Source organism: Lepidochelys olivacea (genome assembly GCF_965140295.1).
Source record: "Lepidochelys olivacea isolate rLepOli2 genome assembly, chromosome: 7".
Taxonomy (NCBI): domain Eukaryota; kingdom Metazoa; phylum Chordata; order Testudines; family Cheloniidae; genus Lepidochelys; species Lepidochelys olivacea.
The window spans coordinates 87,312,310-87,327,745 of NC_140417.1; positions in this window are offsets into that span (position 1 = coordinate 87,312,310).

Genomic DNA, 15,436 nt, shown 5'->3' on the forward strand with positions numbered 1-15,436 from the left:
TGTTTGCTGATGTTTATTAGAAATTCTGTAACAAATACAAGCCCAAGTTAGAAAAAGTCGAGAAAATTTAAGGAGACAAAAATCTATCCAGTTAGGACAGATATATAATACACAATGGTCTTAGAAAACTTATTTTTTAAATAAAAATGTATGTTTAAAGATTGCTTGCAAGTCTCAGAGGTAGGTGAAAATGTTTTATTTGCTTTGCAAGACTACAAGTAACCTACAGGTACCTTGCTCACCACAATGCTTGTAAAGGAGTTTTGTGTGCAATCAAGATTCAAAATTATGAGAAATTTCAGAAGAATCTTCTACACTGCTTTGTTTGATCAGTCCATCATAAATTATGTGATGAGTTGTTATATATTGATACTTATCTTCACTCATTATATAATATACTATATCTGAGCAAAATGGGTGACTAAATATGAAAGGATGACACTCCACCCCAGGTCACTGCATGGCAGGGATGCTCACATTTTGTAACCCATACAGTTTGGGCCGGTTTTCCTCACAATGGTGTAAATTGAGGGGTAACTCCATAGAAGTCAATGAAGAGTTCAGATGAAACACACTGGAGCCTCACCCCACCCCATCCCACATTGCATGATTTTCTTTGAGGCTGGGTGATTAAATGTAAGTAATTTTGCTTCTAATTAGGAAGCTAAATAGAGCTGGTATGGAATTTTCAAGAAAACAATTTTTTTAATGGAAATGTATTGGTTTTGACTAAACTTTTGTCAGGAATGTGATTTTTTTTTGGGGGGGGGGAGGGAGGTGAGTCTGTGTGTCAGTGTCACTCACTCCAGAATAACCAATAGCAATGTTCACTCTAATTTTTTATATCCATGTGCGGAATGCATTTTGTTACATGCACCAATATGGAGGAAATGTGTGGCGGGAGTGGTGCCGGGGGGTTGGGGTACAGGAGGTGGCTCAAGGCTGGGGCAGAGGGTTGGGGTGTATGGGGGTGAGGGCTCTGGCTGGGGTGCAGTCTCTGGGGTGGGGCCGGGGGTGGTGGTTTGGGGTGGTGGAGGGGGACTCAGGGCTGGGGCAGAGGGTTGGGGTGTATGGGGGTGAGGGCTCCGGCTGGGGGGGCTGGCTCTGAGATGTGGCCAGGGATGCGGGGTTTGGGGTGCAGGCTTCCCCGGAGCTGCGGCAGGGAGAGAGGACTCCTCCCCAGCAGCCCAGGGCTGGGGGAGAGGTGCTTCTCCCTGTCTGCAAGGCCTTTGATAGCCTGCTGTGCAGCTTAGTGGGAACTTAGACCAATAGTCCTGTAACTTAGTACACTTGCCTTAAATGTAGGAGTCCCAGGTTCAAGTCCCTGCTCAGCCTGATTCAGAGCATGGACTTGAGCCTGGCTCTTCCATATCCCAGGTGAGTACCCTAGCTATGGGCTTATTCCTATTTTTGAAGTGGTTGTCTGGCTCCCATTTTGTAATAAATCATTTGGAAACATCTCAGGTTTGTTCTGCGGGAGAATGAAAACAAATTTTGAAACCTTGAAATTTTTCATGCAATGGAATTCTTGGTTTCTGGCCAGTCCTACAGCTGAAGTCTTTCTCACATAAAAAAGAACTAGCTTCCAAGAGCAGATCTAGAATTATTTTTCCATTGTCGATACTATGATCATTGGACCTCCAAGTCAGGCGATAAAAATATCAAGATACTTTATGACGTGGGATAACTTGAGTATTTAGGATCCTGTTCTACTTTAATTACAAAAACCCTCTCAATATTGGAAGTTGAAAGAACAACAAGCCCCTACTAGACCAGTAGGGTGACCAGATACCAAGTTAGAAAAACTGGGACAGGTGGGGGTAATAGGCACCTATATAAGACAAAGACACAAATATCGGGACCGTCCCTATAAAATTGGGACATCTGGTCACCCTACAGACCAGTGAGTGTTACTATTAGTTAATGTGACTGCAATCAGTAGAAATCGATGGGTATAAAATACCTTTCTTAGTGTATCCAGCACCTACAGTTATTGCTCACATAACCCAAAATACCTGGGACCAAAATGTAATGACAATCAGAGTCATTAGGGATGAATAAACCATTCAGATAAAATCTGAACCTTTGTTCAAAACTCAGATTGAATTATTTCTGGAGCTCTGAAGTTCTGGATACATTTAAAAAAATAATTTAAATCCGGTGTCCCTCTCTACCTTCTGGTACCAATCAGTAACTAAAAAATACCACGAAAAGGGCTGTTGGGGTACTATAGCTCAGTTTTGTAGACTCAAGAGATGCAGATAAGCTTCCAGACTTTTCAATGTGTCTTTGAATATCGAAACCTTCTGATGTTTTCTCATCATCAGTGTTCAATATATGAACTCAGTTGTTTGGAAAGAATAGCAAAAAGTTCCATCTTTTTAGGAATCAGCACTGTTAACTTATTCTGACTTGGGGAATAATACAAGAACACTAGGATAAGGCAGTACAGGTGAGAGGACAGGGAAAATAAGTTTATCCGTTTTATTCTTCATTTGTTTTTCTCCTTTTTTCTAACAGATTCTAACTTCAGAGCAGTTCACATTTGGCATGATCAGCAAGATGGATCAACAATAGCATAGCGAACAGTACAAATGTCTCTAGGGGGTATATAGGTGTTACAGCATATACTTATAAGTACATTGGGACATGCAAGCCAACATATTTTCTCAATTCTCCCCTTATTAATTTGCCTGTCAGGGCAGCATCTACTTAATCATCCCATTGACACTATGGAACTTGCACAAATGGAGATTTTTTTTTCTTTTTCAATAACTTTTAAAGGCTACTGACTTCATGGAGTAACTATAGTAAATTACAATAAGCTGTATGAAAAATTCATCAGAATATATGAGTTGCCAAAGCAGATCACTGCCTTGGGTAGGGGCCACTATTAGATGCTTCACAGAAGGCAAAATACACTCAATAGTACACCTAGTCAATGAAGCAATGGTATACCTGAGAGAAAATCCTTTTTGAACCTCAAAGGTCAGCAAACCTATATTCTAAAAAGTGCAATTACTGTGTTTTAAAAATGTATCTGATAAAGTTTTACTGTTTTTATACTAGTTTGCTATCATCTGAGATTCTCTTAATGTTTGCAGTCAAAAGTGTGCAGGCATGTTAACTGACTGCTAATAATTGTAGCTGTTTCTTAAAGCCAAGTAAGTCTTCAAGAATTACCTTATATTTGGATGAGTGGCTTATTGATGTAAGAAATCAAATATTGACTTAATCCTTGACATGATCAGGTAGAGTGTGATAATTCCACTTAATACTCTCTTAATTTTGCAACTAAGAAAATAAAATTTGCTCTTAATGAAACTTGCCAACATTCTAAGAACCAGTAGTTTAATCAATATGACAATGAAATCACCTTCATAATTACCTCTGGTTATACAAGGTATCTAAATTATCCAATAATGAACATCTCTTATTAAAAATAGCCTAACACTTGAAACATTCTTATACAGATTTAATTCAGTCACATAAAATGTCAAATCACCAGATTATAGCTATTTAAATGTGTATTTCTTAAATAAGTACATTGCTATTTTAAGCTTCCACAGGGATTAAAAATAAAATTAGTCTCCTAGAGTGATCCCCTTTCTAGTCTCTGGTGTAAATTTTTCTCCTTTGCTACTCATTACTTGATAGCTTTCCCATTTCTAATTACCAGGAGGTCTAGGCTCTGTGGATATTCTGCTCTCTGAAGATGTATGAAACCTCTTACTCTTGCAGCTGCCTCCAGTTTAAACTTTGGTTCTGTAAAATCTGTTTGATAAATCATTGTCCACCAGAGTTGTTCATTTTTACTAATGAATCAAACCTATGCACACATCCTGTTATCTAACAAAAAAATAAAAACCCCAGAGGTAGGGTTCAAATCAAAGAAGCTTGTACATGGAAGAGAAGTTACCTTTTCTATTTTTAAATTAGTTTCTGAAGTTCACGCAGGGCTACAGGCCTAGTCAGGCATTAAAAAAGTCAAGATAAAAATGGCGGCAGCAGCATAAAAAATGGGGGTGGGGGGAAATGATCAATTTAAAAAATGTCCCGGCCCAAAGGAGTGTGACAGTAGCTCATTGATATTGATACAAGGGATGCTGTCTGTCACAGGTGGGGAATGTCATAAAAGGACTGTAGAGAGGCAGCATGATTGAAGTAGGGGACCATCATGAATGCGCATTGATTGTTATACGCAGCCATGAAAGGAACAAAGAGCCTTTCAGCTTGGTATGATCCCCCATTTCCTTTTCCGAGTTGGGGAATGAGGATGTGTGTTCTGGTTTCTTGATTTCTATATGAGTAGGTATTTTTCTGTGACTGGGTGACTGCATTTCTTTTGGCTATCTGCACATTTCACAGGGTGGAGCATGACATGGTCTGCTTTCCAATACCCATGTCTATTGGCATAGAGACAGTTGGTGTTCCTCAACTACCTCTACTAATTCAAGTGTGTCCAGGATGAAATCCTGGCCCCATTGAAGTCAATGAAACATTTACCATTGTCTTCAGTGGGGCCAGGATTTCACCTAATGTGAATATAGATTGATTGGACCTGGTATCATGCTTGTATAATCACCTCCTAGGGCCTGCAGGCTCATTTGGGTTTTCTCCCACCAGTTATCTCTTCACAAAAGCCTGTTTGTGTGCAGATACTTTTATTCCAGCTCTGCTTTAGCTCTTGCTCTGATTACTTTCTCCTATATGGCCAGGGCCAGCCCACAACATTTTGGTACCTGACGTGGGGAGCTCAAATGATGCCCCGATGCCCCCTCGCTTGGGCCAAAATTTTGAAAGCTCTCAATTCTGCCCTCTTCCTGTTCTACTCTTCTCATGGTACTGCTCTGCTACTTACCCCAGTAAAGGAGAACTAACAAATTAAAATGACTTGTTCAAAAATTTTAAGTAACACTTAACTTTCAAACGCCTGAACAGCAAATGTAACTTTTCTTGTCTGCATAGTAAACACCGGCATTTTTATCTGTTTGAAAAATCAAAGTGGTGCTTTCCCTGCCTTCTTGGTTGCGAAAATTTGAACTGCTTCCTGAAGGTCCACAGTCTGGACCAGCTCATGCTCTATTGAGATGGTTGCAAGGCCGACCAGCCTCTCCTGTGTCATTGTGGAGCGTAGATGTGTTTTTATTAACTTCAGCTTGGAGAAGCTGCGTTCTCCACTGGCAACTGTTACAGGAAGTGTTAGAAGTATGCGCAGAGCAACAAAAGCATTTGAAAAGAGGGTGGTCACCTTATTTGTACACATATATTCCAGAACAGCGTTTGGAGTTGATCCTGCTGAAATGTATCTTGAAAGGGCATTCAGTTCATCACCTAAATCACTCGCATCAATATCACACGTCATCATGTGTCAACACTGTCTCCAGTGCCATGTATTGCTGGTGTAGGTCTTCTTCAGGTACAGTGAGGAGTTTTGGAATATCATACAACATCCCAAATATACTGCTGTGTTCCTTGAGATGCATGAAACGTTCTTCAACTGCCTGTATTGCACAATCTAGCTCCTGGTTAAAGAATTCAACTTTGAATTGTTGTTTGGGGTCTCTTATGGGATTATCCTGTGCCTCGTAATCAAAAAGTCTTCTTCTTCGGTGACTCTTCTATTCTTGAATGGGTGGGAAAATGGCTTCAGAGTGAAGTTCCTCTGCCAACTTCTGTGCACTCTTCAGAACATTTTGAAATCCCTCATCTGACTGGTAAGACTGTAGGTATGACTTTGCTTTGTCCAGTTGTTCCATTGCTCCAGATATATCAAGGTCAACACCTTGGAGTCTCTTGCTTACAACATTATTTCAAACAGCATGTCATGCCACAACACTAAGTCACACAGAAATTTGAAGTTATGTAAGTTTTTGGTGATTCCATTTCCCTCTACCACTGTTCTCCCAAGAACAGTTCCTGTCATAGCATTTATCTTCCATAATGGCCACTATGGCATCATCTATCTTCCCAATTTGGTGTTTGATAGGCTTTATCGCCTCCGCTCGATTTTCCCGTCGTGTGGCACTGAGTGGTTTCAGTGTAAGAGAGGATGTTCCCAGATGTTGCTTCAAAATTTGCCATCAATGAGTTAATGCAGAGAAAAATACACAGATGCTTTGAATTGCATTAAAAAATTCAGCAGTCTCTCTAGAAGCTGATGGCTGCATCACTGACTACCAAGTTCAATGAATGAGAACTGCGTGGGACAAAAAAAGCTTGAGGGTTTAACTCTTGGATCTGTGTCTGCCCCTCCTCTGTTCTTTCCTCTCACGTTGGCACCATTATCGTAGCCCTGACCTCTCATGTCAGCTATCGCAATTCCTGTATCTTTCAGCTTTTTAAGAAGCTCATTTGTCATACCAGCTCCTGTAGTATCATCAATGTCAATAAATTCCAGAAAATGCTCTCTGACATTCACCATTGCAGGGACATTTTCACTAGGTTCTGCTGTTGTTACAAAACACACCATTAAAGTCATTTGTTCTGTATGGCTGATGTCAGGTGTGCAGTCCAGAATAACAGAGTAATATCTTGCTGACTTCAGACCTGCCACAATTTTCTGTTTGACTTTTGTTGCCAGTAACAGTATGACTTCATTTTGAATTGTTTTTCCAAGGTAGTGGTATGTGTACATTTCTTGGTGACTCTTCTTAGATGCTCCTGGAGTACAGCATCAAACTCAGCCATCTGCTCCACAATTTTAAGGAAGTTTCCATTGTTTGGCACATACAGTTGATCTGAAGTGCCACGCAGTACTAGGTTTTGGTTAGCAAGCATTCTCACAATGGCAATGAGCCTTTTCAGAACATTTTGCCGGTAAAGAGACTCTGATGCAATCTTCTCTGGATGCTGATCATCTATGGTGGCCTTTAACCTTCGTCTCATCTCGAGCTCTTTCCAGCTATGGAATGTTCGCTGGTGATTTGCCGCCTTCTCATGGCATGCCAGATTTCTAACCAGATTTGTGCAGTCCTTTGTTCCTGTAGAACCCAATGTGGCTGGAAGAGTTTGTAACAAGAACAGTATGCAGCATTCTGAGTTTTTGAGTACATAAGCCATGGCCTCTCCACTTTGTCACCATTGGGGATTTCACACCAGTAATGTGTTGGATGGAAACTTCTATTTTCATTGTCATTGGGGAACATGAAGTTTTTGACTTGCTGTGGTCCATGTAGTACAAGGAAGTCCCTCAGGCTACTGCTCAAGTGGGTCCACAGTCCTGGATCATCTAGCCTTAAAGAACTAAACTCAGCAGCATCCGTTTCTTGTGCCTCCACCACACTCTTCTCTGATCTATACTTTTCTTCAGGAATGTGCATGGTTACATCCATTTCAGATGGAGATATGGATACTGCTGTAGCTGCCAGGTCACCTGCACTCTGACTAACTGGAAGATCAGGCATCTTCTCACCACTCACATCCTCACTGGGGCCAGAAGGCTCACTGTGAACGTTTGTGTCTATGGATCTCAGGAGAGCTCCTTCCTGCTTAGATAGAAAAGCTTCCTTTGCTTTCTTTCTTTTTCTGAATGCTGCCCCAGAGGGGCGTTTTCTTCCTTCACTCCTGACTGCTGTTCTGTGCCAGCTATAGTGGCTCTCAACACTCAGTTGAAGGGGACAAATAAGGAGGCTGGTAGCAGGGCCCAAGTGAGGAAAGATATCAGCATCTTAAGAGCCTAACTGGCTCCTACTACTTCAGGTGACTGCCTGTTCTCCTCAAGTGGGTTCAGGGAAGCAGCAGGAAACAGGAAGCTCCCTGAGAAGCTGGTGTTAATCAGTCCAGGCTCCTGGGGTGCTAGAGAGGCTAAGAGGCTCCTCCTCCTCTCTCTTCCTGCAGCTCCTGTTGCTTTCTGTTTTTCCCTCTCACCTTTTCTCCTGCCTGACTGTTATGTCTCTTGTGCCCTCCTTCCTCCAGCACAGCACTTCACCATCTCTGTGCATCTAGAGCAGAGAGAATACATATGCACCAGCAGCAGACACAAATTTCTACACTCTGGATCCTAGTGGTGCCCCCAGCCCAGTCTGGCACCTAAGGTGGCCACCTCAGTTGGCCTCATGGTAAGGCCAGCCCTCTACATGGCCCTTGGTAACGCTATGGTATTTGAAGTAATGACTAATAGGGGCTCATCTACACTGGCAACACTAAAGCACTGCCGTGGCAGTGCTTTTACGTGGCTTACATAGTCACGGCAGAGCGCTGGGAGAGAGCTACAAGAACTCAAGACCCTTTTAAATTAAACAGTGAGGGCCACATTCTAATATCTTCAGTTGTATTGAGTCAATTTATTTTTAGGTAAGGGTGATCATACGTTGTCTCAGTGTTTTGTTTTGTTAAAGGGGACAAAATATAACATAACAGTAGTGCGTTCCAGGAAGCCTAGACAGTTGTAATCTTTTCTAATTATTTTTGAGGAGGAGAAATTTTGTGTCAAGAATGTGTTCTAAAAGCCATTTTTTAAACTGATTAAAGAATACTGCCACAGTTTTCAAGAATTCGTTAATTCTTTAAAATAATTCATTCAAGCGATAAACCATTAATATGCTGCTCACAGATTGCAGTTTTTTAAGTGCATTACTTACAACAGAATTTAAAAAATAGACTTCTGTACATTGCCATCTGTTTTCCTCTTGTCAGGTTTCTCTGGAAGCCATCTATTCCCATGAATTTGCTTACAGCTGTTTTGCAGAGATATTGTTTATCAGAGTAATCAAATTAGATCCTTTTTATTAGGTTTGAACATTTAAATGCTTGCAAAAATGGGGAATAATTTTTTTGTTCTAATATGTTGTAACAGAAGTAATGTGTTTATGAAAACCTTCAGAATCATTTATTGTAATCAATCTATTGAAACAGCATTTAATTTAATTGCTGTTACTTTCCCTTTTATGATTACTAAACTGGATGAATAATTTGTAATGAATTACTTCTTTGACGTATTTTGTCTCTTTTTTTTTTGTTCAAAGTTTTCCGTGACCAATTTACCACATGATTTAAATTATTCCCCAGATACTTTCTATAAATAATATTTATTAAGTAACTATTTCATGAGCAACTCATTGACTTCAATAGAAATTTAGCATGTCCTGGTAGAGTTCATCTCAGTAACCCTGAGAAGGTAGATTAGAAACCATGTCCATTCAGTGTTTGATCCAAGACTGATAACTATAGTGCTGTTTGTAGTGCATAATTACAATACTTACAGTAACAATTAGGGTTCTAGAAGTAAGTTTAGTTTCCCAGCCCTCTGCATATTTTTTAAAATTCATTTTAAAGTGGAAGTCAAGACATTTAAGACCTTAAACCATCATTCTCATTGCTGTTTTAGAATAAAAAACCCAAATAAACATTTTGCATTTAAATTTACATTTATATTCAAATAATAGTTACTGGGAAATCAATATTAAAATCAGGTAAAAAAAATGTTATTAGAATAGGTGTGATTTTCTCTTATTCATTTCAATAGCTTCTTCTCTCTTATGTTCCTAACCTATCATGTTAATTTCACCATTCAGCGATTCTTAAATTATCTTCTATTAAGTTTTGGCATAATTAAAGTGCAGTAGCTGTCATTTTTAATAGCATGAAATTATAAAATAGTGATGTTAAGATTCCATATTTTCTTTATACCTATTACAAGCTAATTTTTCTTCCCTGTTCAGCAAAACTCCCCGTTCATATCTGTAACCTACTATAAGCCAACCAATATCCAAAGTGAGAGACTCCAGTGGCAAATATTACACTGAGAAATACAATAAAATAATTGTTTTAAAAATCTATGCTATTGTTTATAATCTGATTTTGCATCATTCACAAAATCCATTTTCAACCTCTCAGTCATTTAGTTTAAAACAGATGGATGATGCGATTACAATGGTTACCCCTTTTGACCTGAGTGGTTAGCCAAAAATATAGAGTCCTGTAGGTCATTCCACTTGGGAGGTGAAATTGATGAGGCTCAGATATTTCTCTGATTGTATTTTTTGTTTATTTACAAAGAATATGCAAAGTCCTGTTTCCTGGAATATAGAAGGAATGAAACAGGAGACAGTGTCCTTGCTCACAGGTCTGAGCCTCTTTCAGCCAGCACTTGGCCCAAACCTCGCTCTAGGCTTCTCCCAGGGCCACCCACCATGCTTCCAGGCTGTGTCTTGAGGTCCCTTTTTTGTTTGCTTCTGCAATTCTTCAGCTTGTGTGCGCATGCACATACACATACTACTCAGCAAAGTGTTCTGCCAGAAGCTCAAATTCATGGACAGACTCTCATAAGCCTTTGTTTTAAGTTGGGGGCTGCTTTCCTGTCTCTTACAGCTATCTTAAATGAAGGGTCACTGTCACATTCACCAGTTTGAATGAGGTTTCACTCAACACACTCCAGACTATTTCTCTAAGATGCTAGACAGTAACTCCCAGAGTTTCAACTAGTTACATGGGATTTAACAACAGTTGCAAGAGGCTGAAGCCAAAACTTTCTAACTTGGATGCCAAAAGTTAGGTCCCTACATTTGTATCCACCTGCCTAAATAGGTGTCCGAAGTTTCAGAGATCAACAACCTCAATTCCCATTAAAGTCACTGAATTAAGACACCGTAAGAGAAAATCACCCCTATTTTAATAACGGCTTTTTGTGCAGACTTTTACAGTGATTGCTCAGTGATTATTGCTTGACTATAAATGCTTTAATGCTTCGGGGGGTTTTTTTTCCCCTGTACAATTCTGTTTTAACAGCAGTTGAAATCAGTGGGGGCCCTGTTTCTTTGCAAATATGAGAATTGGCTGGTAATGTTTAAGTTATAGCTGCCAGTTGATGTTGCAGCATTATTTCTTAGACGGAGTGACAGAGAGATTGCACAGCAGGACTAAAAAGGTTACAAGGAAGAAGCTTTGGAATGCAACAAAACACTTACATCACTTAAACTAAAATGAAGGAGAAATGAACAGAGCAGAGTCACTCAGGGTTGTTTTAGGAGTTGACTTGAAAGCACAACAATAACATTTTCAGACTTGGATTCCTAAATTTAGGCTCCTAGAGTGATATTTAGGCCCCTGAAACTGCTCACTTAAGGGTTCATAAATATAGGGCCCTAATTCTAAGCAACAAAGATCCTAATCCTGCAACTGACTTCATGCGGATGGACCTGTTTGGCCACCCAGAGCCTGCAGCAGGAATGGGACCCAAGTTTGAAATTTTGGTCTTCTCCTTTTCCCTCATTATCATTTGAGAGATTAAACCCTATTCAATTGCAAAAAGAAAAAATAATCACTGGTGACTGTACTGTGTTTTTTACTTTTAAAACAAATTTTGTATTCTGTTTCACTGTTAAATTCTCTCTGAGTTTACATAATCTTTCCAGCCCTGCTGTGCAATCTCTCTTTTACTCTGAGAAAGAAAATAATGCTCCAAAAATATGCATCAATTGGCAGCTATAACTTAAAAAGCCAGTAATTTCTAGTGGCTACCAGCTAATTCTGTTCATGCATCATTTAAGTCAGTTTCATTAGTGTCTACTCTCTGTACAGATGTTATGCTGCCAAATGGCCCAAAGTAAGTATTATCTTTGGGAGCAAATTAAATGACACAAGGACTAGTTACAGTCTCCTGTGCTTCATTCCCCGTCTTTAAGGAACTGTTGTTTTAAATCTCACAAATGTTATGCCTTTACAAGGATGTTAGTTCCCAGCATTTAGGATATTCCAGGAATAGTTTTTACTAAGAGTTCTGAAAAGATGCTGTCTCCCATTTGGAGTAGATTTTCTTGGTGCATCAGTGACAGTAAGGGTATTTAGAAATGTGCTTTATAAATTTAATATTGTTTAATGTCGCAAAGTATTTTACCAACAGGATACTGTGTATATATCTGGTTAAATAAGACTGTGTAACTGAGTACATTCACGGAGTTAGCATTTTGCTAAAGTAATAGAATATACATTGTTTTCCTCTTTGATTAGGGTTTGAGAACTAGCAGAACTTTACGAATAACAGACAAAACCCCAAGTATATTAAGTGAAAAGCAGTGCTGGAAATATCTTTAATACAAAACTATGATGAGTTTTTTCTACATAAGAATGGCATAATTGGTGTTACCAAATAGGGCTTGTTCCAGAGACCATAAGAGTCCATGGAAAGACTTGGCTTCAGTGTGAGCTGGATCATGCCTGTGAGCTGATGGGTAGGCTGTAATAGAAACCAAAAATATCAAGAAATTCAGAATTAGGGTTACCAATTTATTCTTAATACATGCAAAAGCCATTACAGGAAAAAAAAGTCACAATAGTGCGATTTAAGAATAGCCCGAACTGTGACTTTTCTGATGCAAAAACATTACTTAAAAACAAATTTTATTCTGGATTTCCTTGCCCCTTTAAGAGCTATGTGTCTTATGGGAGGTTGTATAAGGTATCGTTTTGGCCTAAGATGCAAGTCCATATGATGGACAGTTACACTTTTTGAAATGATGCTATTTTGTGGTACAGTGGCATAGGTTATTATCTGAAATTGTTCTTATTTTTGTACTTTTAATTACAAAAAAGCAATACAGATAATTAATATAATTATTATTTATTATAGTAAATAGAGGCACTGTGATGGATACCATCTCCCTAGACCAGAGGTGGGCAAACTTTTTGGCCCGTGGGCCACATTGGCGTTGTGAAACTTTATGGAGGGCCGGGTAGGGAAGGCTGTGCCTCCCCAAATGGCCTGGCCCCCACCCCATCTACCCCCTCCCACTTCCTGTCCCCTGATTGCCCCTTTCCAGGACCCTTGCCCCTAACTGCCCCCCTCCAGGACCCCACCCCCTACCAACCCCCCCTGCTCCATGTCACCTGACTGCCCCCTGGGACTCCCTGCCCCTTATCCAACCCCTCCCCCCCACCTCCTTACAATGCTGCTCTGAGCAGCAGGAGCTCGCAGCCACGCCGCCCACGCTACCCGGTAGGAGCAGTGGGCCAGAGCACTGGCGGCGTGGCGTGCTGAGGCTGCGGGGAAGGGGGGACTGCAGGGGAGGGGCCGGGGGCTCGCCTTCCCTGCCTGGAGCTCAGGGGCCAGGCAGGAATGTCTTACAGGTCGGATGTGGTCTGCGGGCTGTAGTTTGCCCACCTCTGCCCTAGACAATGTCCTCTAGTAATCGGAGCATTAGCTCACCATGCAGCCTCATGGCTGAAGTCCAGGAACTGGAGTCAGCACCTGCCGGTTCAAATCCAGGAGGTTGACAACAGCACTTAATGGCTCAAATCCAGGAACCCAGGCCCTCCTACTTCTCCAAGTTCCATCCCAGGACCCTGCAGCAAGCAAATCAGGTGTGCTTCCTCAGCCACGGTATCTCCCAGCCTACTCCCTGGGTTACATTGTATCATGTCCCTATCTTTCCAGAGGTGTGATGAAAGCCTGGCTACTGGGCTAAATGTATCATCTCAGAAAGGGGGTCAGGAGATTCCCTTCCCCATTCACAGGCAGAAACTCCACTGTCTCTTGTGTAGTGGCTAGCAGCTTTGGGTTGTGGTCTGCGTCAGGGTGGTGTGGGGCTCCTGCAGGAGCTACCAGTGCTGATCTGCTCCCTTGCACAGACCACTCTGACTGAGTTGTGCTGTGCCCTTTTAAGCTCCACTGAGAGCATGGCCAACAGGTGCAGCTGGATGGAGCCTCCTGGGACCAGAACGACTCCTTAACCCTCTGTTTCTCAGTGTGGGGTTTGCATACCCATTATACTCCATCTCCCTCAGACTCGGACTCAGGAGACTGTTATCCATCCACCATTCCCCTCCATCTCTAGAAAAGAAATCTGCTTTCTGGTGTGCCTTTCCTGGGTGATGGAGTACCTTAAAACGACAGGGGTGTAGGGAGAGGTATCACCTCAAGATCTAGGCATAGGTATCCTTCATAGAATTCAGCCAGCACAGAGGGGCACAGTCCATGACTAGCAGGAAAGGTTCCTCAGTAAATAATAAGGTAGCACACATATGGCCCACTTTACAGACAGGGCTTTCATTTTGATGATCATGTAGTTTACTTCCCGCGGGAACTGCTTTTTACTCAAGCAGTTTACTGGCTGTTCCTTGCCATCAACATTCTGCGGTAGCACTGCCCCCAGGCCCACATGCGACACATCTGTCCATGGGATGAATTGTTTTGAGAACTCAGGGTGGAAAATTTCTTTAAAGTTTTGAATGCACTGTTGCAAGCCTCATCTATTTAAGCTTTCTGTTGCTAGTGTCCTTCACCAGATCAGAAAGAGGGGCTGTTATCATGGCAAAGTCTGATACAAACCACCGGTACCTGCTTCTTGGTCAATAGTACCAGGCAGTTTGCAAGTGCCTGGACTTTGTTGATGAGTGGATGCAGCAGGCCTTTCACCATGGTGTACTCAAGAAATGTCACCTTCCTTTTTCCCAGTTAACATTTGGCCAGATTTGCTATGAGCTCTGCCTTCTCAAGGGCCTAAACGACAACAATGGCATGCTTCATGTGGCCTCCCAGCTGTGACTATTGATAAATATGTCATCAATATAGTCTGCTGCATACTAGTCATGTGGTCTCAGTACTTGGTCCATTAGCTGCTGAAAAGTGGCCACAGCCCTGTGGAGGCCAAATGGCATGGTTACAAATTGGTACAGGCCAAAGCGTTTAGGGAGGACTGTTTTTTTTCATGTGACTCCACCGTCAGTGGGTACTGTCAGGACCCCTTTGTCTGGTCTAAGGTTGAGATGTATTCAGCAGTCCCCAGATTCTCCAGCAGCTTGTCCACCCAGGGCATTGGGTACACATGAAACTTGAATATTAGAACCCTTCAAATCTGTAGAAATCTGCTTTATATCTTTTATACCATTTTTGCACATCATGGATCGAGGGGCTCTATGGATGTTGTTTTGACTCTCCTAAAGTCTACGCATAACTGAGTCAACTCATTAATCGTTGGCACCAGCACAATAGAACTCTTCTACCTGCTGTAGGACTCCTTGATGATTCCTAGGTTTAGCATAGCCTGCAGTTCTTTGTGAACCACTTCCCACATCCTTCTTGGCAGTGTTTGGTAGCTCTCCTGGACTTTCTGCACTGCTTGGTCACAATGTGGTGGTAGGTCAAATGTGCCTATCCTGGGTGGGTTGAGGACACTGAGGGGAATGTACAGACCAGTTGTAGCATTTGTGATCATTGTTCAAGTCAGAACTGGGTCTGGGCCTGGAGATGTCCAGGCTTGGGGCCCTAGCTCCAGCTCAGGTGGATATGGAGTTATGAGCAGGCCTTACTGATCTCTCCAGATGTTTAGGAGGTATACATGGCATATCTGTGTCTTCTTCACTTCCCAGGTTGATATATCTCATAGTTGACTTGCCCTAACCTTCTTATCTCAAACAGTCCTTGCCAACAGTTTTGATTCAACAGTTTGTTTAGTCTAGAGAAGAGAAGACTGAGAGGGGAGATAACAGTTTTCAAGTA